Below are 20,868 nucleotides of genomic sequence, written 5' to 3'. Positions count from 1 at the left end.
CCAATATATGACTTATATTATTAAAATTTGTCTATATATCCCTACCAAAAAAAAGGCCGGTTAACTTTTTAATGGGGGAGATTTTGATGAATTTAAATTCTTGCTCTAAAAAACAATCTGACTATGTCATACACTTTGACTCATTAATTATTAATTAATTTATTTCTTTATTAAATAGCTCTAATAAATGGATGGAAAATCTATAGACCATGGAGTCACAAAGAGTCGGACACAACTGAGTGGCTAAACACCACCCAATAGCTCTAAAGATAATTTAACTACCTAGACCTTTTTTAAAAAATAAAATACATACAGTGATCTGCTACTCAACACTAAATGTTATTACATTCAAGTTTCCTCACTGATGACATTTTCTCCAACAATGGAAATATTCTCTATTAGCACTGCCCATTATGCTATATACATTATGCATTATATATACATATATACATGTATATACATGTATATATATACATATATACATTATGCATTATACTGTTATATATAGTAGTAACTATATATAAAAGAGATAACTAACAAATACATACTATATAGCATAGGGAACTCTACTCAGTATTATTTAATAACCTGTATAGGAAACGAATCTTAAAAAAGTGAAATATATACACATAAAATTAATTTTCTTTGCTCTACACTTGAAACTAACAGCATTGTAAATCAACTGTAAGTGACAGTGAAAGTCGCTCAGTTGTGTCCGACTCTTTGAGACCCCGAGGTCTATACAGTCCATGCAATTCTCCAGGCCAGAATACGGGCATGGGTAGCCTTTCCCTTCTCCAGGGCATCTTCCCAGCCTAGGGATCGAACCCAGGTCTCCTGCATTGCAGGCGGATTCTTTACCAGCTGAACCACAAGGGAAGCCCAAGAATACTCGAGTGGGTAGCCTGTCCCTTCTCCAGGGGATCTTCCCAACCCAGGAGTCAAACCGGGGTCTCCGGCATTGCAGGCAGATTCTTTATCAACTGAGCTATCAGGGAAGCCCTCATAAATCAACTATACTCCAGTTTTTAAAAATGGCAGGCACCGGCCACATAGTGTTACTAAGAAACTAAATTTTTGTTTTTGAGTATTTGAATATAAAAGTTAATAGCAAGATATCTTCTTCCCTGAAGAAGGAGGGGCTTGGATCTTTTTTTTAAGTGGATTTCCAGGCAGTAAAACAAGATTAACTGGGCTCCTTCGCATATTACATATGCTCCTCACTGGCCCATGGCTTTTACTCTTTTAAATAATACAGATATGAAATCATGCTTTGACTCTCTTGTAATAATGGCACCAATACTGGTGAAACCTAAAGACGCTTAACAAACATACTGAGAGACACTAAATCTATATCCATCTGCTTACCACAAAAATCGTCAACATGCATCTACTTGATTAAAAATAAATATCAGTGAACACAAGAGGATTCATAATTTTACATTCACAAATCTCATGCGGAAACATTTTCCATGTTTCAATAACTATCTAATCATTTGTATCTTATTTTTCACTATTGATTATATTAAACTACTATTTATCAAAATATTTTATACTGTGTTTATCATGATTTGTTATATTATTATTGATCGTATCTATTATATTAAGTATTATTATAATAAATTATATGAATATTTTAAAAATAAGACATATGACCAGAAACTCACCACCAAGAACAACACTGATATTCACATATATCTATCTATACTTTCTCAAAGGAGGAACACCCTTAGTCTATCTTACTGAACTCAACTTTTCAGAAATGTATTAACAATAATTCTTGGTTCATAAGCTCCTTTCACAGCTGGATAAGGGGTAGCTCTCTTCTTTGTTGCTACTTCATTTATTCATGCATCGATTTACTTTTAATAATACCATCCATATTCATGAACAACAAAAGGTCAAGAACACAGTCCTTGAATATTTCTGACTTCCTTTGTAAGCACATTTCCCAAAGACACAGTGGACCTCAGAGTTGCAAACTGGGTTTAATCAAAATAGTATTCAGATGCCCCACGCATACTCATCATCGATCCAGACTTGGTATTCTGTGCCTTTGTTTGATATGTTGTTCTTGACATATTCATTGATTCACTGAAAATAATACAATGTTCATGAATTAGGAAAATAAAGCCAAGATGCTTGAAGATATGAATATGTCTGTGAAAGTTCACTTCCCACAGAGCTCGAGAAATAGCTCCTTGTGCAATGCAGCCCAGCATTGAAAATATGAATTAATCCATTTCCTTGTATCATATCAGTTCCATATTAGCCATTGGTCCATGCTTAGACTTCTTGCAGCCATATTTTAAAGACAGGACAATGAACTTTCATTTTCTACCATGATTAAGAAAAAGGCAAAATTTTTCATTTTTGTATATTCCCCTCCTTGATGGGTTCATAGTCTATAACAATATCAGTACAGTGTTTATATCCCCTGTAGTATGAAAATTAAAATTGAAAAAAAAATTAAATTTAAATTTGAGTTAGAAAAATTAAGTGGAACACTAAGATTCTTCAAAGTCCCTTGGACAGCAAGGAGATCAAACCAGTCAATTCTAAAGGAAATCAGTCCAGAATTTTCATTGGAAGGACTGATGCTGAAGCTGAAACTCTAATACTTTGGCCGCCTGATGCAAAGAGCTGACTCACTGGAGAAGACCCTGATGCTGGGAAAGATTGAAGTCAGGAGGAGAAGGGGACAACAAAGGATGAGATGGTTGGATGGCATCACCAACTCAATGGACATGAGTTTGAGCAAGCTGGGGAGACGGTGATGGATAGGGAAGCCTGGCCTTATGCAGTCCATGGGATCTCAAAGAGTCGAACACAACTGAAGGACTGAAGTGAACTGAAACTTTTCAGAAAATGAGTGAAATGCTTTTTATCCTTTTGTCCTGATAAATTCAGTCATGCTGAAATGGATTAATCATAACTCAAATTCCTAACAAAGTTTAATCATTGACCAATGCATGTCCACCTTAGAATTGTTCATGAATGTAGACATTTATTCCTTCAAAATATCTCAGTAGATACCCATGACCAAGGCCCCAACAGAACATGAATTTTATTACTTACATTGATCTCTTCTCTCTTTATCTAAGAGGTAAAAGTCAAGATCTTTGCCATGAGTGAATAATCAAATCTGGCAAAATGCTTGCTCTGGGCAGTTAAAAGCAAATTTTAAAAAGAATCAATCTACAATTATCCACTTTAAATGATCCATAATTAGGTAACCATAATCCTTGACTTGCATCCTATTTTCAACATTTGGAAAGAGCTCTACTTTATATATATTAACTTGTGCAATCTTTTATTTTATAAAATATGATGGATACCACTGAATCTGGCAGGAAACACCAGAAAAATAACTATAACTATTAAGAATATGTCTCTCTACATATTACCCATGAAGGGCTAAATCATCTTTTTCACTGAACTTTAACTGTGTGGAACTGGATCCATGGGAGAGGCAACTCATGGCACAATCTCACCGAGGGTCCAAGCTTGACCCTACTTAACAAATTTATTAACTTACTCACTAATTCCTTTATTTAATTACTCATGGAATAATAAGACCATCCCTTTATTTTTCTAAAAGAATTCCAAAAAGTTGAAGTAACCATCAAAACAGAACTGAAACACTATTATTTATAAAGGTCTGTGTGCACCATTGGAAAAGCCTAGAATGTTTTATCTTCCCATGGACAACAGCTGTGCAAAACACGATGAATTAGGATCTTTCCATCCAATTGCATGCCTTCCACTGATGTACTATTGGCTGACTTTTTGAAAAAGTGACTGAGATACAGATGTATACATTTGATTACTTATAATTATACTTCAGTATCTGTGACCCACGCACATGGATAAGGACCTTAGATAATATTTACATTTGTCCTCATGTCATCAGCCGAAAGAATAGCAAACTGGTTCTTTTAATGTTTGTTTGTATGCAACATAAAATTGCATAAAAAGACTGAATTAAACACAAATGTGGTTGAATAAAACAGTCTCATCATTGTTCCATGCTCTCCCTCCCAATTACCCAGTTTATTCAATCAACTATTTATGTAAATTATTTCTCTTTCCTTAGAAAAATGATTGATTGGCAACATGCCTCCACACAAAACAAAAACATTCAGTTTTGTGTGCAAATGACCATCTGCTCCTTACATAAATGACAAGAGCCTTGAGTATTAAGAATCTAGAAAAACTGTTTTCAGAATTACCGATGTTTCATTACATACCTTACAAAGTTGGACGCATATATCTCTTATTCCTCAATCACTGCCATATTTTTAATTCATAGGTTATATTTATTTTAATAAAGCTATTCACACCCTAAACCAAAAAGCCTGAGAAGAAGGTGTTGTAGGTTCATTTCCCACACAGAGAATAATGGGATGCCGCTCTGTTATAGACCTCAGAGTTGCAGATGGGCTTAATCACAGTTCTTGCTTGAGAAACCCCATGAGATTCATCACTGATCCCTGCTAGGAAATTTCTTTTTGTTTATTAATTTTCTGAGACACACACACACATGAAACACAATCACAAAATTCCAAAAAATCAGATTCTTAAACTTTAGGCTCTCGCCCTATAGAGCTAATAAAACAACATTTCTTCTGTAATGGAACTGAAAGCTACACATGTGGATGGTTCAGAAATCCCTGCTTTCTATCAAACCCACATTCAGCATTCCTTCCTATGTGGCCCTCTCTGATTTAATTCATTCGTATGTCAAAGATGGTTCCATGAAAACGTAATGAAACTGCCATCAGCAATCATCTCCAGGCTGCCGGCAAAGCTATCAGCCCCTCGACCCACATGCAGATGGTGAAAGCAACCGTGACAGAAAAGAGAAGATGATACGAAATGAAATCACTACTATCCTCTTCTAAAGTGACCTCTGTTGTGCTGATTTAGCTTAAACATCATTTGGGGTTTGTGACACATTCCTGTCACTGGTCCATACTGGAAGGGTTTTATGTATTTCATGTATGTAGTACATAATTATTACTTTGGAATTCTTCAGCTGACCCTCATGAATAGACTATTCAAACAAAGAATGTGAACCAAGGGACTTACTTATATTAGACTTTATGCTGCTTGCTCACGATAAAAATTCTTTATTAAGTGATTAAATCAGCTGTCCTGTGTTCACTCTGGGGAGGAAAAAAGCTGATTTAGACTAGATTTTGATTTTTTTTTTTTAATGATTGTTAGTCAGGCAGAACTAGATAACCATAAACTTTGGCTCAAATGCAATTTTTTACTAATCCAGTATTGAATTTTTAGTTATGAATAATATAATAAACATTATTAAGTCCACCACCAAGCCCCGATTAGGATCTATAGGTGATGGACAGGGAAGCCTGGCATGCTGCAGTCTTAATCCACTTATCCCTTCCTGAACTGATTCATTCGTTCACAGATTCACGAATAATAATCACACAATCAATGAGCTGCACTGACATAAAACTAAGAACAAAGGCTTGAACACAACCAAGATCTCTTCGTGGCCCTGTTAATGTAGCATGAATAGACTCAATCACTTTTCACAATAAGGCTCTGTTTTAGCACATAGGGGTTAATCAGCACACTTACTTCCTATCAGTCCCTTCCTTGAGATCAGTGCCCACCTGCTCCTTTTCCACTTAATTTGTCATTATATTAAAGCTGGTGATCAACAGAAACAGCGCTATGATCTTAGCCCACAACAGACAAAAAAGACATCTGCCATCCTCCACAGCACTCCAGCCTCAAAGAGTTAACAACTGAATCTTAATCAATGAAGAAATGGATTTAGCAAATGTGGCCAGAATATTAAGTAGGAAGTTAATATAATACTGCTCTGAAAATATGTGAAATTCCTTGCATCCCTTTAGTAATGAATGATCCCTAGTGGGGCTGAGTTGAATTAATCATAAATGTTAATTTATGACACATTCCAATCATGGGCTCATAATTGGCATTCCTTAATTTCATGTGCTATTTGACTATTTATTTTATTGAAATAATTCAGTGAGATCCCATTAATAATCCCCATCGGAGCTGAGAACACCAACATTGATATTTCCTTATTTCAGTCTTTAAGCTCCTTAGTCCCAGAAGTAATAGCCAGGGTCTTCACCATTAAAGCTGATTAAGTCAGCTGTGTGGTGTTCATTTTATAAAGGGAAAAAAAAAGTCTATTATTAAAAACTCTAAAAATAGAGTTAGCTTTTTTAAAATTGATATTTGCAGGGAAGACTAGATTAATCATAAACTCTACTTTATATCATATTCTCATCATTTTCCTAAGAAGGGTACTTTTTCATTTACTTAAGTTTGGCTGTTAAATAATATGAATACCACCGAATTCACTGCTCAACAAACTACAATCAGAGATATCTTACTTTACCTGCTACTTACACAGGAAGAGCCAACGATCACCTTATTGGACTTACTTCTATGGAACTGGACATATTTTTTTCACGAGACAATCTCACCTGTTCACCACTATGTGGATTTAGGGATTCATTCACGTACTGATTTATTGTGTTATTCAGGGAATAATATTATCATACCCTTATTTTTCTAAAGAGAGCTCAAAATGGATTATTATTAAAATCTAACTGAGACTGTTTACTGTACATTAACAGTAAAGGATCTTACTATTCTGGAAAGAAGTATATATATATATGGTCATTTGTATATAACAGTTTTTGCTCCGTGTTGGTGCTACATTTCTGGGTGGTTGTGGTATTAAGGAAATGAAAATGCATTAACTTTTTATTACATTCCTTAATAATAGGTAGGACTCCCCAGTGGCTCAGACGGTAAAGCGTCTGTCTACAATGCGGGAGACCTGGGTTCGATCCCTGGGTCAGGAAGATTCCCTGGAGAAGGAAACGGCAACCCACTCCACTACTCTTGCCTAGAAAATCCCATGGATGGAGGAGCCTGTAGCAGGCTACTGCCCGTGGGGTTGCAAAGAGTCGGACACGACTGAGCGACTTCACTTTAATAATAGGTACATGATATATTTTTTATATTTATTGATACATTTTTTATCTATGGGTCAATATTATAATAAAAATGCAATCCATCCCCCAAAACCACAAAAGTACAAACACAAGGAACCAAGCACTCTTGTCCCACAGAGGGAATAATTCAGCCACGTGTCTTTATGATGGACCTCAGAATCACTTATGGGTTTAATCAAAACTCCTGTTTCAGATACCCCATGGAACTCATCATCGATCCAGACACATTTTTCTTTCTGTATTTACTTATTAATTGATCCATGAATAACAACTCAATCATGAAATTCCAGGAACAAAACCTCCTTTTATAATGGACCTCGGAGAACATGCGTGATCAGTTCACATCCATAATTCATACAAAATTCATATTCAACTTCGATCATTTTGGGTGCTTCTTCTATTTAATTGCCCTTGCTCTAAAGAGGGTTCAACGAAAGGAGTTGTGAAATCAGCATCTTTAATCACTTCTCAAACACAGAGTTTTCCATGGGCTTGTGGAGCATCACACGTTATTAGCCATGCTACCAGCGTGGTTTGTGGATGAACATACAATGTAATGCTGCACGCACGTGTGCTCAGCCACTAAGCAGGCTGCCATTTCGTCCTCCAGGGGATCTTCCAGACCCAGGGATCAACCCACCTCTCATGCACCTCCTGAGTTGGCAGGTGGATTCACCACTGAGCCACCTGGGAAGCCCCCAAATGTAATATAAAATATTCTACAAATGAATGAAATGACTGCTCTCTTTTTTCATTGTGCTCTCAGTTGTGCTGAATTAGACTAAACCTGATTTTGGATTCATACCATATTCCCATCACTGGTCCCTATTTGAGATTTCTATTTCCTGTATACACACGTTGACGCTTTTGAAATACCACTGAATGTTTGTGAACAAATCATCCTATACAAGGATAGGAAATTCAAGTCTTACTTACTTATTTCTAGGTTCTTAACGCACAAAGCTAACTGCCTAGATTTTGCTTCTTAGAAAATGAATGTGTGCTGTCCTATGTTCATTCCGTGGAGGAAACGGGAGAATTAAACTAGAATTTAAATGTAATTTAGTTATGTGCAACTAGGTAGTTATAAACTTCAAACCTTTATAATTAATCCAATATTTGACTTTCAGATAATGTTATAACCACTGTTAAAACCACCACATAAGAATAAGAAAGACACTTATCAAAACTATCTTTATATTTTAACAGTTTAACAGGATAAAAGATAATTTTAATGGATGCTACTTTTGCAGAACTGGGTACATTTAAATCTTTATTTGGGTACATTTAAATACATCCAATAAGGGGTATATATTCAACACATACAAACAGCTCGTATAGCTCAATATTAAAAAAAAAATTTTACTGGGCAGAAAAACTTGATTTTTTTCCAAAGAGGAAATGCCAGGTACCCAACAGGCACAAGAAAAACCACTCAGCCTCACAAATGCAAATCAAAGCTACATGAGGTATCACCTCACACTTGTCAGATGACCATCATCAAAAAGAACACAAATGACAGGTATTGGCAAGGATGGGAGAAAAGGGAGCCTTCAGATACTATGGGTAGGAACGTAGAACGTGGAAAAGAGTGTGGAGGTTTCTCAAAAACACAAAAATATGATTATATGACCCAACAATTCCACTTCTGGGTTTATATTAGAAAAAAAAAAAAACACTAATTCAAAAAGATGCACATTCATCGATATTAACAGCAGTATCATTTACAATTGTCAAGATATGGAAGCAATATACAGTCCCTCGGATTCTCCAGGTCAGAATACTGGAGTGAGTAGCCTTTCGCTTTTCCAGGGGATCTTCCCAACCCAGGGATCAAACTCAGGTCTCCTGCATTGTGGGCAGACTCTTTACCAGCTGAGCCACCAGGGAAGCCCAAGAATATTGGAGTGGGTAGCCTATCCCATCTCCATCGGATCTTCCCAACCCAGGAATCGAACCAGGGTCTCCTGCATTGCAGGTGGATTCTTTACCAGCTGAGCTACCGAGGAAGCCCATGTATTAACTATATGTCAATTTAAATTAAAAAAAAAAAAAACAGAAAAAGAAAATACCCACAATCTCGTAAAATATCCTTATTTCACATTCTCAGTGGTGACTCTGCTTAATTCAATTTTATATGTTCATTTATTTATGTAACTACTCAAGGAATCATTAAACCATATGTCCATCATATGAAGAAAGTCAAAATGGCAAGCCAGCTAGTACTCCGGAACAGAAATATTATTATATGCAATGTACTATATGTTGCTTATCAAAAATGTAAGTAGGTTAGGAATTTTTTCTTTCTATAACATCAGTAGCAACAGCTCAAACTAATAAGATAACATTTTTTATTCATTCAATTATAACAATACATCAGTATCTATGAAGAGAAAGAAAATAAATTCTGAATGACACAAGCATCTGTCCATCCAGTTATTAGTCATAAACATAACTGACTAGATTATGTTTGAGTTGTTAATAAAATTTGGAGAATACAATCTGGTCAATCCTAATGCTTCTTACATGATCTGTCCTCAACATGTGCCCACAACTGTATATTGTCACCCTGTTTATTTAACTTATATACAGAGTATATCATGCAAAATGCTGGGCTGGATGAAGCAAAAGCTGGAATCAAGACTGCCCCAAAAAATGTCAATAACCTCAGATATGCAGATGACACCGTCCTTATGGCAGAAAGTGAAGAGGAACTAAAGAGCCTATTGATAAGGGTGAAAGAGGAGAGTGAGAAAGCTGGCTTGAAACTCAACATTCAAAAAACTAAGATCATGGCATCCAGCCCCACCACTTCATGGCAAACAGATGGGGAAATGATGAAAACAGTGACAGACTTTATTTTCTTCGGCTCCAAAATCACTGCGGACAGTGACTGCAGCCATGAAATTAAAACATGCTTGCTCCCTGAAAGAAAAGCTATGACAAACCTAGACAGCGCATTAAAAACCAGAGACGCTACTTTGCCAGCAAAGGTCTGCCTAGTCCAAGCTATGGTTTTCCCAGTAGTCAGTACGAGAGTTTGACTATAAGGAAGGCTGAGTGCCGAAGAATTGATGCTTTTAAACTGTGGTGTTGGAGAAGCCTCTTGTGAGTCCCTTGGACAGCAAGGAGACCAAATCAGCCAATCCTAAAGGAAATCAGCCCTGAATATTCATTGGAAGGACTGATGCTGAAGCTGAAGCTCCAATCCTGTGGCCATCTGATGCAAAGAACTAACTGATTGGAAAAGACCCTGATGCTGGGAAAGATTGAAGGCAGGAGGAGAAGGGGACGACAGAGGACAAGATGGTTGGATGCATCACCGACTCAATGGACGTGAGTTTGAGCAAGCTCTGGGAGTTGGTGATGGACCGTGAGGCCTGGTGTGCTGCAGTCCATGGGGTCACAAAGAGTCAGACACGAGTGAGCAACCAAACAACAACTACAATCTTCCCAATCAGAAAGCACCACACCTAGGTGGGGTCTCTGGTGAATTCTACCAGAATATTTAAGGGAAAACAATTATACCAATTCTCTTAAAATCTCTTTTAGAAGATAAAAGTTGAGAAAAATTTCCTAACCCATTCTATGAAGCCAGCATTACTGCAATATTAATAAAAAAGAAAACCTATAGAACAGTATCTCTAATGAACATAGGTGCAAAAATCCTCAACAAAATATGAACAAATGAATCCAATAACGTATAAAAAGAAATACAGTATGATCCACTGGATATTATCCCATTATGCATATGACATCAAAAGGGTATGTGATCAAAAGGAGAATACCCACATGATTATATCCATAGAAGCAGGAAAAGCATCTGATAAAACACAATATTCATGAGGGGAAAAAAACTCTCAACAAACTAGAAATAGAAAGGAACTTTCTCAATTTGGCAATGAATATCTATAAAAAATACCTAAAGCTAGGCCTTACTCACCCTCTGCAATGGCCCACACTCTGTCTGTGGAGTGTGCTTCTCTCTGAATCTGAATAAATCCACTTTTTACCTATCAAAAAAAAATACCTATAGCTAATATCATAACTAATGAGAAATTTGAAGCTTTCCCACTAATATCAGTATTAAAGCAAGGATGTTCTCTCTCAACACTTCTTTTCAATATTGTACGAGAAGTTATAGCAAACATAGCAAGAGAAGAAGAAGAAAGAATAAGTATACTATTAGTGAAAGAAGAAATAAAACTGTCTTTGTTAACAGATGCCATGGGCATCTACGCAGAAAATACAAAACAACGAACAAGAACTCGCAAGCAATCATAGCATGGCTGCAGGATACAAGGTAAATAAGTGTCAATCACTTTCCTATATAATAGCAATGAACAAGTGGAATTTAAAATTAAATTGACAAGCAAAAAATGAAATCCGTATAAATCTAAGAAAATATGAACAAAAACCATATGAAGAAATCTACAAAACTCAGATGAAAATAACCAGAGAACTAAAATGTAGAGGTATTCCGTGCTCATGGATAGGCAGAGTTAATACTATCTGAACGTCAGCTCTTTCCAACTCGATCTATAGATTCAAGGCAGTTCCAATTAAAGTTCCAGCAGGTGCTCTGTGGTTGTAAACACCATGATCCTACAGTTTATATGAACAGGCCAAAAAACCAGAACAGTGAACACAATATTGAAGAACAAAGTTGGAGGACTGCCATCACCTGACTTCAAGATTTACTACAAAGCTACAATAATCAAGACAGTGTGGTAATGGTCAAAGAACATATAAAGTGATCCATGGAACAGAAGACAGCCCAGAAATAAGGCCCACAAAAATATAGACAACTGATCCTTGACAAAGGATCAAAGGAAATACAATGGAACAAAGATAATCTTTTCAATAAGTGGTGCTGGAACAACTGGATGTCAACATTAAGAAAAAAAAAAAGAAACATAGACACAGATATTACACCCTTCCTGAAAATTATCTCGAAATGGATTATAGACCTAAACGAAAAATAAAAAACAATAAAACCCCGAGAACAAAAACATAAGAAAATCTAGCTGATCTTGTGTTTGACAATGACTTTTTAAATACAATACCAAAGATATATTATGTGAATAACTGATAAGCTGCAATTCATTTTCTTTTCTGCAAAGAAACTTTCAAAAGAACAAAACATAAGCCATAGACTGGGGGAAAACTATTTGCAAAAGATATGTCTAATAAATGACTCTTTCCAAAACTTACAAAGAATCCTTAGAATCAACAGTAAGAAAATAAACAACTTGCTTAAAAAATGAATCAAAGACCTGAACAGATATCTCACAAAGATGATAAACAGATGAAAAATAAGCATACAAAAAGACAGTCCACATTATATGTCATGCTATTGAGGCTGCTGCTAAGTCACTTCAGTCGTGTCCAACTCTGTGCGACCCCATAGACAGCAGCCCACTAGGCTCCTCTGTCCCTGGGATTCTCCGTGCAAGAATACTGGAGTGGGTTGCCATTTCCTTCTCCAGTGCATGAAAGTGAAAAGTGAAAGTGAAGTCGCTCAATGAGGGAAATGCAAATTAAAACAATGAAGTACCACTACACACCTATTAGAGCAGATATTTTGCAGTTTATTATGAAACTAAACATATTCTTACCATACTATCTAGAAATCACACTCCTTGGTATTTACCCCAAGGAGCTGAAATTTTATGTCCATACAGGAACCTCCACATGGATATTTATACCAGCTTTATTCATAATTGGCAAAACTTGGAAGCAGCCAACACATCCTTCAGTGGGTAAATGGATAAACAAACCGTTTTACATCAAAATAATGGAAGGTCATTCGCATGAAAAAGAAATGAGCTATCAAAGCCATAAACAGGCATGAAGGAGCCTCAAATTTAGTATGACTACATTTAAAAAGACAATATGAAATGGCTATGTACAGTATAATTCCAACATTACTACATGCTGAAGTTGCCAGGGGTTAAAGGGAGAGAAAAATGAAGCGACACAGAGGATTTTTAGGGCAGCGAAATATTCTGTATGATACCACAATGGCAGATACATGTCATTATATTGGGTTGGCCAAAAAGTTCCTTTAGGTTTTTCCATAAAATGGTACAGAGAAACAGAAGCTTTTTCACCAACCCAATATATTTGTCCAAAGCCACTGAATTTACAACCAAGAGTGAACCCTGAAGTTGACTATGGACTTTGGGTGAAAATGATGTGTCGGTGAAGCTTCACCAGTTGTAATACATGTACCCTTCTGGTGTGGGATGTTGATAATAGGAGAGGCGATACGCATGTAGAACCAGGGCGCCTATGGGAAATCCCTGTACATTTTGCGTAATTATGCCATGAACCTAAAACTGCTCTTAAAAAAATAAAGCCTTTCGGAAAAGGGAGCAACACGTAAAAAATAACAGCAGTGAAAAAATCTGCTCTTCATCAAATGCAACATTGACTCTTACATGAAATTGTCTTGTCTGTTTCTTACTCAAAAGTACAAGAGCTTTGATCTATTTAATTTTATTGGAACTCAGCACTTCCAAATGGTATTAGTCTTGTTCCTTATTTAATTATGTACTCTCATAATTGGTCCTCTCAGCGCCTTCCTTGTCTTCATTCATTTACATATTTTATTCACACACTGATTTACTTAAAATAAAATCTATACTCGAGAACCTCAACAGACCAAGAATAAGAACTGACACTTCACTTCTGCTATATGATCATGTCCCACAGAGTTAATGGGGTATTTTCTTTTTCTAATAGATCTTGGAGCTATAAAGCTTAGTAAAGTAAAATTCTCGATTCAGATACCCCAGGATACTCATCATTGGCCTAGGCTTGGCATTATACTCCTTCATTCATTTGCACCTGTATTGACTGAATCATTCATTGATTCACTAACAATAAGAAAAATCTCAAAATTAAGATTTCTGAAACTTCTAAGATCAACATACACATCTCAGTGTCACACATGCATTTATTAGCTTCCTCATTTCTTGGAAATTCTGTAGTCATGGCTGATCCATGCCTGCTCCCTTTCGTTTAATTTGTCCCACGTTAAATACAGTAGACTGAATGACCATGAACCACCCCACAACTTGAACCCTGACAATCCCAACCATCTTCCTATGTGCTCTCACTGAAGACTCAGTAGCCAAAGTCACCTGAGGAAATTTAAATTAGCTATGGTACAAAAGTAAAGTGGAATAGTTATCTACTCTAAAGAGGATGAAAATGTCCTCCATCTTCTTTTCTTTCACAGCCTAACTTAGGTTGAATTGGAGAAATCTAATTTATTTTTGTTCATAATACATTCCTATTACTGGCTGAGGCATTATTTTATTTTTCTGAAATAAGCATGAACCAAATCTAGAACTTCTACTATTACTTAGATCTGTTTTAGCACTCTGACCCACAGAAATGATGCCAAGATTTGCACCAATGGAGAATAATTAAGTCAAGTGTGGTGGATCCATTGTGTGGAGTTAATAGTGGATTTTAGAAAGAATCTGAGTCTATAATTTATATTTTTCAAGGAATATTAGTAAGCCTATATTGCTGCTGCTGCTGCTAAGTCACTTCAATCATGTCCAACTCTGTGTGACCCCATAGACAGCAGCCACCAGGCTCCCCTGTCCCTGGGATTCTCCAGGCAAGAACACTGGAGTGGGTTGCCATTTCCTTCTCCAATGCATGAAAGCCTATACTAGATCAATCATAAACTTTGATTCATGACACATTTTAATCAAAGGGCCAAGAATGGCTAGCATATTATTTATTGACTTATCTAGAACTCAACAGAAGAATATGAAATGGTGATTAAAAGAATCCCACAGTACACTCTCTCCCAACATGGTAAGAATCTATCAATGTATAAACTATAATGGAAAAGAATATATATGTGTATATATGTATATAGATAGATAGATATGTAACTGAATCACTGTGATGTACAGCAGAAATTAACACAATATTGTAAATCACCTATACCTTAATAAAACGCTTTTTAAAAAAGAATCTAGAGCATTCTTCCTAATAGTACATGTCACTTGTGCAGGATGGGATTCATTTAAACACTTCTTACATGGCACATTTTTACCAATAGTGTATGCTAGACCCTCTATTATATATTTCTTTATCCAGTCATTCTTTACTTATTCATTTACTCTTGTATGCATGAATAATTTAAACTTCAATTTACTTTTCCACAGAAAACACAGTATGATCTGTCCATGAACAGCTCAAATTGTAATACGATTAGATGCAACTATACACGTGAATCGGAGATAAAGTGGGAAGAGCCTAGCTGCTTTTTTTCTTCATCTGAATATCAATAAGGAACAAGAGGACAAGTGAGCCGCATGGTTTTGTAACACACCTTCCTCAGTGGCCCCTGTTTTACCTTGCTACTGCTACTGCTAAGTCGCTTCAGTCGTGTCCCACTCTGTGGGACCCCATAGACGGCAGCCCACCAGGCTCCCCCGTCCCTGGGATTCTCCAGGCAAGAACACTGGAGTGGGTTGCCGTTTCCTTCTCCAATGCATGAAACTGAAAAGTGAAAGTGAAGTCACTCAGTTGTGTCCGACTCTTCGCGACCCCCTGGACTGCAGCCTACCAGGCTCCTCCGTCCATGGGATTTTCAAGGCAAGAGTACTGGAGTGGGTTACCATTGCCTTCTCCATCATTACTCCCAGACATAACCAATTAGATCATATCCTCTTATTTTCAATAAGCAGTCAGCACTTCTCAAATAATGCAGAACATTGATTTCCAGGTATTTATCTCTGTATGCTATTTATCCAAACAGATTTACATTGGAATTGAGCACTTTAGAAATGTATTAATAACAAAAATATATTAAACACTCATAATTGGACCACATATGGCTTTCCTTGTCTTCTATATAGATATACTTACTCATTCATTAATTCACTAATAGTAATACCATCCAGACCTATGAATATTAATAGCCTGAGAACAAAATCCTGAGCATTAACTTCTGTTCTACAGGCATTAACTAGGTCGTTGACCTCAGAGTTACAGGGTTTAACCAAATCATTTATTCACACACACCTCAGATATGCATTGGTTCAAACTTTGAACCTTTCCATTCATGCGTACCTTTGTTTACTGATTCCCCAATTAAGTCACTAGTAATAATAAAGTCAACGTGTAAAATTCAAAAAACCCTAAAAACAACATCCTAGAATATTACTAAGGTCTACCTATAGGCTTATTTTTCATAAAACTAAGATGTTATGTCTTTTTTGCAGCAGATCACAACATTATACAAAGAGATGACCAGTTTACTTGCTTCGTGTCAATCCCATATTTATACTTTATCTACTATGCCTGTCCTTCATTCCCTTAATTTTCCCATGTTTTAAAGATGGTACATATGGTAGCCAGCCTCCAAGACGGCACCCAAGGATTCCTGGCTCCTGGTACTCGGAGCCTTGCAGTCTCCTCCCATATTAAATCATGCCTGGCCTCTATACCCAACAGAATACTTGACAGGCTGCCAGTGTATGACCTCTGAATCTTAATTACACATACACTGAGCTTTCTGCCTCCCTTTCTCTTGTATTGATTGCTCTTGGGGAACTCAGTTGTCATGTTGTAAGGACACTCAACCAGTCCTGATGAGAGGTCCCTGTATAAAGAAACTGTGGTCTCCCTGCCAAGGACCAGCACGAACTCTATAGCCTTCCGAGTGACTCATGGAGGCAGATCCTCTCGCCCAAGCTTTCACATATCTGCAATCCTACCTGACATCTTGACTGCAACCTCACAAAAGACCCTAAACCAAAACTGCCCACTAATCCTCTCTAGATTCCTGCCCCATAGAAAATGTGATGCATAACAAATATTTACTGTTGTTTTCAGTTGCTCAGTTGTAGGGTAATTTGTAACACAATAAAAAAACTGATACAATACAATGATCAACCACCAAGTGTCATATCTCACAATGAGGACATTGATACTATATTCTCTCATCCTATCTACTCTCCTTTCAAGGAGTTATGACCTAGCTCTTTATCACTGATGCAAGGTTTAAATTAACCATGGTATAAAATAAAATAAAATATTAAAAACACTGAAGATGAATAAAAGTTCTCCATCATTTTTAATGGACCTCAGGTTACGCATAAAACTTGGTTAATTACCACTTTTGGCGTTGCATGGCATCCTTTGGTCTTCCCCAGTGGCTCTGCAGTAAAGAATCTACCTATGATGCAGGAGACACAGGTTCAATCTCTGGTTCAGGAAGAGCCCCTGGAGGAGGAAATGGCAGCCACTCCAGTATTCTTGCTGGGAAAATCCCATGACAGAGGAGCTATAGTCCATAGGGTCACAGAGAGTCGGACACGTGGTCTTCTTTGATTTTATGTATTTAGCTCTTTTTCCTTCGACATAATGTCAGGATGAATGAATCTTCTTACCCAAGGACATGAATTTTGACCACTGTCGTCTACCAAAGGCTCTCGATAACTTGTGTGTGCTCAGTCACTTAGTCATGTCCAACTCTTTGCGACCCCTTGAACTGTAGCCTGCCAGGCTCCTCTGCCCATGGGAATTCCCAAGCAAGAATACTGGAGTGGGTTGCCATTCCCTTCTCCAGCAGATCTACCCGACCTGGGGATCAAACCCAGGTATCCTGCATTGCAAGCAGATTCTTTTCCATATGAGCTACAGGGAAGTTCCTCAATCCTCTACCCAAAGGTAAAAATTAAACTCTTAAGACTATTGAACAATTAAATCAGCTAGAGAGCTTTCTTTCTGTGATATAAGATGCACATTTTTATAAAGAATGGAACAGGATAAATTTAACTTTTTAAAACAAGCTGGAGTCACGAGGTACTAGATTAATCATAAACCTTGGATCCTATCACATTCTTATTATAGATTTTGTATATATTGACTTGTTTACTGCTTAATTTTTAATTAATACAGCAAATGCTATTAAATCCAGCACCTAACACAAGAATAATTAATGTAACTGGTATTCTATCGATCTATGTACTCCCTAACCACACAGTTCACAGCCTCATTCATCTTTTTTAAAGGACCACATTCATGCATTGCTTAGAGTAGGCTGTGAAATATTGGTGTAATATTTACCTTAATTTTTCAATGACTTTTATTTTTTTCTTATCTAAATACTCCAAGAATAACTTGATAAGACAAGAATCCTTTTTTCATTGAAAATGGTTTATCATTACCTCTGTTTCATGACACCTGCTCCTCACGGACTCACCTACTACCTTCTTTTAAATCATTGACCAAAATATGAACTCATTCATTCATTTACTTTTAACAACACATTCAAAACGAATTCAAGCCAGGACCCTGAAAGAGAACACTGACTAACACCAGTATCTTTCCATACACTCATTCTCCACAGACAACTGGTTAGATCCTTTCTTGTTTCATTTTAAACAATAGACAGTAAACAGAGTGATTTGATCATATACACTAACATATTCAATACTTATCTATGTTTGGCCTTTTTTCAATTAGGCACTTATTTAAACAATTCTTTTTAATGTGAATGGTTTGTTCCTTTTCTAAATAACCTAACAACTAACTACCCAACAGCAATGCAAAAGCAACACGGATTCTTGTAATAGCATATCTCCTCTATGGAAAACAGTTACGTAAGACCTGATCTATTTAGGTTAGATTAGTACTTCAGGAAATAATATATTAATAATCCTTGCTCACTGCTGACTTGAATCACTGATCATCATTCATTTACACTTCATTTATTCTTGCATTGCTTTACTTAGGATACATTTCACAGACACTAAGAAATAAAGCTCAAAAAATGCATCTTTGATTACTCCTGACTTTTGCTGTAAGTCCCTTTTCCACTAAGGAAATAAGATTTCTTTTTTCTAATGAATCTCAAAGTTACAAAGCTTCATCAAAATCCTTGACTCACACATCTCAGATACTCATCATTAGTCTATATTGAACATCTTTTTCTTCCTTTTTTATGTATTGTTTATTCTTTTATATAATGATTCACTAATAATAATATAATCCATCCTCATGAATCAAAAACCCCAAGAACAACATCTTTGACTGTCACTAATAACCATCTATATATGCCCACTTCCCACTGTGCCAAAAGACAACATTTTTTCAATATTCTTATATATTTGCTTTTTGCACATATAAATTAATCAGCAACCTTGCATCATATGAGTCCCGTTAGTCCATTAGCTTGGCCTTTTTCATTTAAAGACAACGCAATGAACGACTTAGGGATGCATAATCTCACTCCACAACTAGACAATTTTGTCCATCTTCCAGTGTGCTCCTCTGTCAAAAAATGAACAGCCTAAATCTTTACCAATTGAGCAGTACTTGAAATGCACTGCCAAACTAAAATGCAAGGTAAAGCAGCCCTGGAAATGAAGAAAACACCTGCATCTTTTTTATTGAATTTTAAGAGACCTAAAAAACTAATCAATCATAATCCCCAATTCTGGCCCACGTTGGTGTTACTTGGTTTTATTTATTAATATATCCATTTATTACTTTGAAAAATTTAAGTGACGCCCATAAACTAACCTCTCAACCCAAGAACATAAACTCTGTCACTTACATCACTGTTCTGTCCTTACCCACCAAGTGTGTAAAAGCCAAGATCTTCAGCACTAGATAATGGTTAAATCATCTGTAGTATGCTCACCTGGTGAAAATGTAGACTTTCAAACAGTTTTCTTTAATGGAAGTTAGTTTTTCAGTGTTGATTATTAATATAAACTTTGGTCATTTAATAATCTCATCATTGCCCAAGAATGGCACTCTTTATTGACTCACTTAATTTTTATTTTTAAATAATACAGTGAATACCAATGTGAGACTACAAACCTTTATCAATTATAAATATGTGTCTGCTGCTGCTGCTAAGTCGCTTCAGTCGTGTCCGACTCTGTGCGACCCCATAGACGGCAGCCCACCAGGCTCCCCCGTCCCTGGGATTCTCCAGGCAAGAACACTGGAGTGGGTTGCCATTTCCTTCTCCAATGCATGAAAGTGAAAAGTCAAAGGGAAGTCGCTCAGTCGTGTCCGACTCTTAGCGACCCCATGGACTGCAGCCTACCAGGCTCCTCCATCCATGGGATTTTCCAGGCAAGAGTACTGGAGTGGGGTGCCATTGCCTTCTCCGAGTATGTGTCTACATACTCCCTATCTATAAATCCAACAACTTGGTGATTGCTTATAATGGACCTCACCTGTGCAGCATTGGATAAGTGCAGATCTTTATTTTACAGCATATTCTCACCAGTTCACATGATTTTTTCTGAGTTATAATGTCTAGTGATTCATTTATTGATTTCTGTATATAACTAGGCATGAAATAGATTATTTACAAATTTGTCTAAAGAATTTCTCCATGTAAATTTTGTATGTGTTCTTAGCCAAAGTGGGGAGGAACCCAGAGTTCTCCTTCTTTATCTTGACAGTATTTGGATATATCCGGAGTACACATTAGATCTGGTTCCAGACACACGTTCCTCCCTGGCCCCTCTTTGGTCTTCTTTTGAATAACTAGTCTATATATAAAATGCATTCCTTTCTTCTCTTGTAACAATATATCAAGATCAATGAAAAAACACCAAAGTACTGCATAAGAGCACTGGATATCCTTCTTAATGCTCATAGCCTATTGACGTAACTGACTAAATCCTCTTTTGATGTTTTTTAAATAAAACTCAGTGAATAGAGATAGATTAATCTTAACTCTGATCATATGACGAAGTCTAATTTTGCTTTATGTTTGGCCTTCTTGCAATAAAACAACTATGTAAGCAACTCTTGATGTAAACTTTTTTTGTTG

The 20,868-nt window shown here is 36.6% G+C and overlaps 4 non-coding genes across 4 annotated transcripts; all 4 read right to left on the bottom strand.

Annotated features, from left to right (window-relative positions):
• Positions 1 to 1,962: 1,962 nt before the first annotated feature.
• On the bottom strand, positions 1,963 to 2,037 carry LOC139178464 (small nucleolar RNA SNORD113/SNORD114 family). Its single transcript, XR_011562856.1, has one exon. It is a non-coding gene; the product is annotated as a small nucleolar RNA SNORD113/SNORD114 family (small nucleolar RNA).
• Positions 2,038 to 4,419: 2,382 nt separating this feature from the next.
• Positions 4,420 to 4,494, bottom strand: LOC139178480 (small nucleolar RNA SNORD113/SNORD114 family). Its single transcript, XR_011562869.1, has one exon. It is a non-coding gene; the product is annotated as a small nucleolar RNA SNORD113/SNORD114 family (small nucleolar RNA).
• A 2,683-nt stretch (positions 4,495 to 7,177) lies between these two features.
• On the bottom strand, positions 7,178 to 7,252 carry LOC139178473 (small nucleolar RNA SNORD113/SNORD114 family). The gene has a single exon (XR_011562864.1). It is a non-coding gene; the product is annotated as a small nucleolar RNA SNORD113/SNORD114 family (small nucleolar RNA).
• An 11,664-nt stretch (positions 7,253 to 18,916) lies between these two features.
• LOC139178481 (small nucleolar RNA SNORD113/SNORD114 family) lies at positions 18,917 to 18,987 on the bottom strand. Its single transcript, XR_011562870.1, has one exon. It is a non-coding gene; the product is annotated as a small nucleolar RNA SNORD113/SNORD114 family (small nucleolar RNA).
• Positions 18,988 to 20,868: the final 1,881 nt, after the last annotated feature.

The sequence above is a fragment of the Bos indicus genome, chromosome 21 (assembly GCF_029378745.1).
Source record: "Bos indicus isolate NIAB-ARS_2022 breed Sahiwal x Tharparkar chromosome 21, NIAB-ARS_B.indTharparkar_mat_pri_1.0, whole genome shotgun sequence".
NCBI lineage: Eukaryota > Metazoa > Chordata > Mammalia > Artiodactyla > Bovidae > Bos > Bos indicus.
Note: the sequence above shows the minus strand (reverse complement) of the source record. Positions and strands in the feature narration are given on the sequence as shown.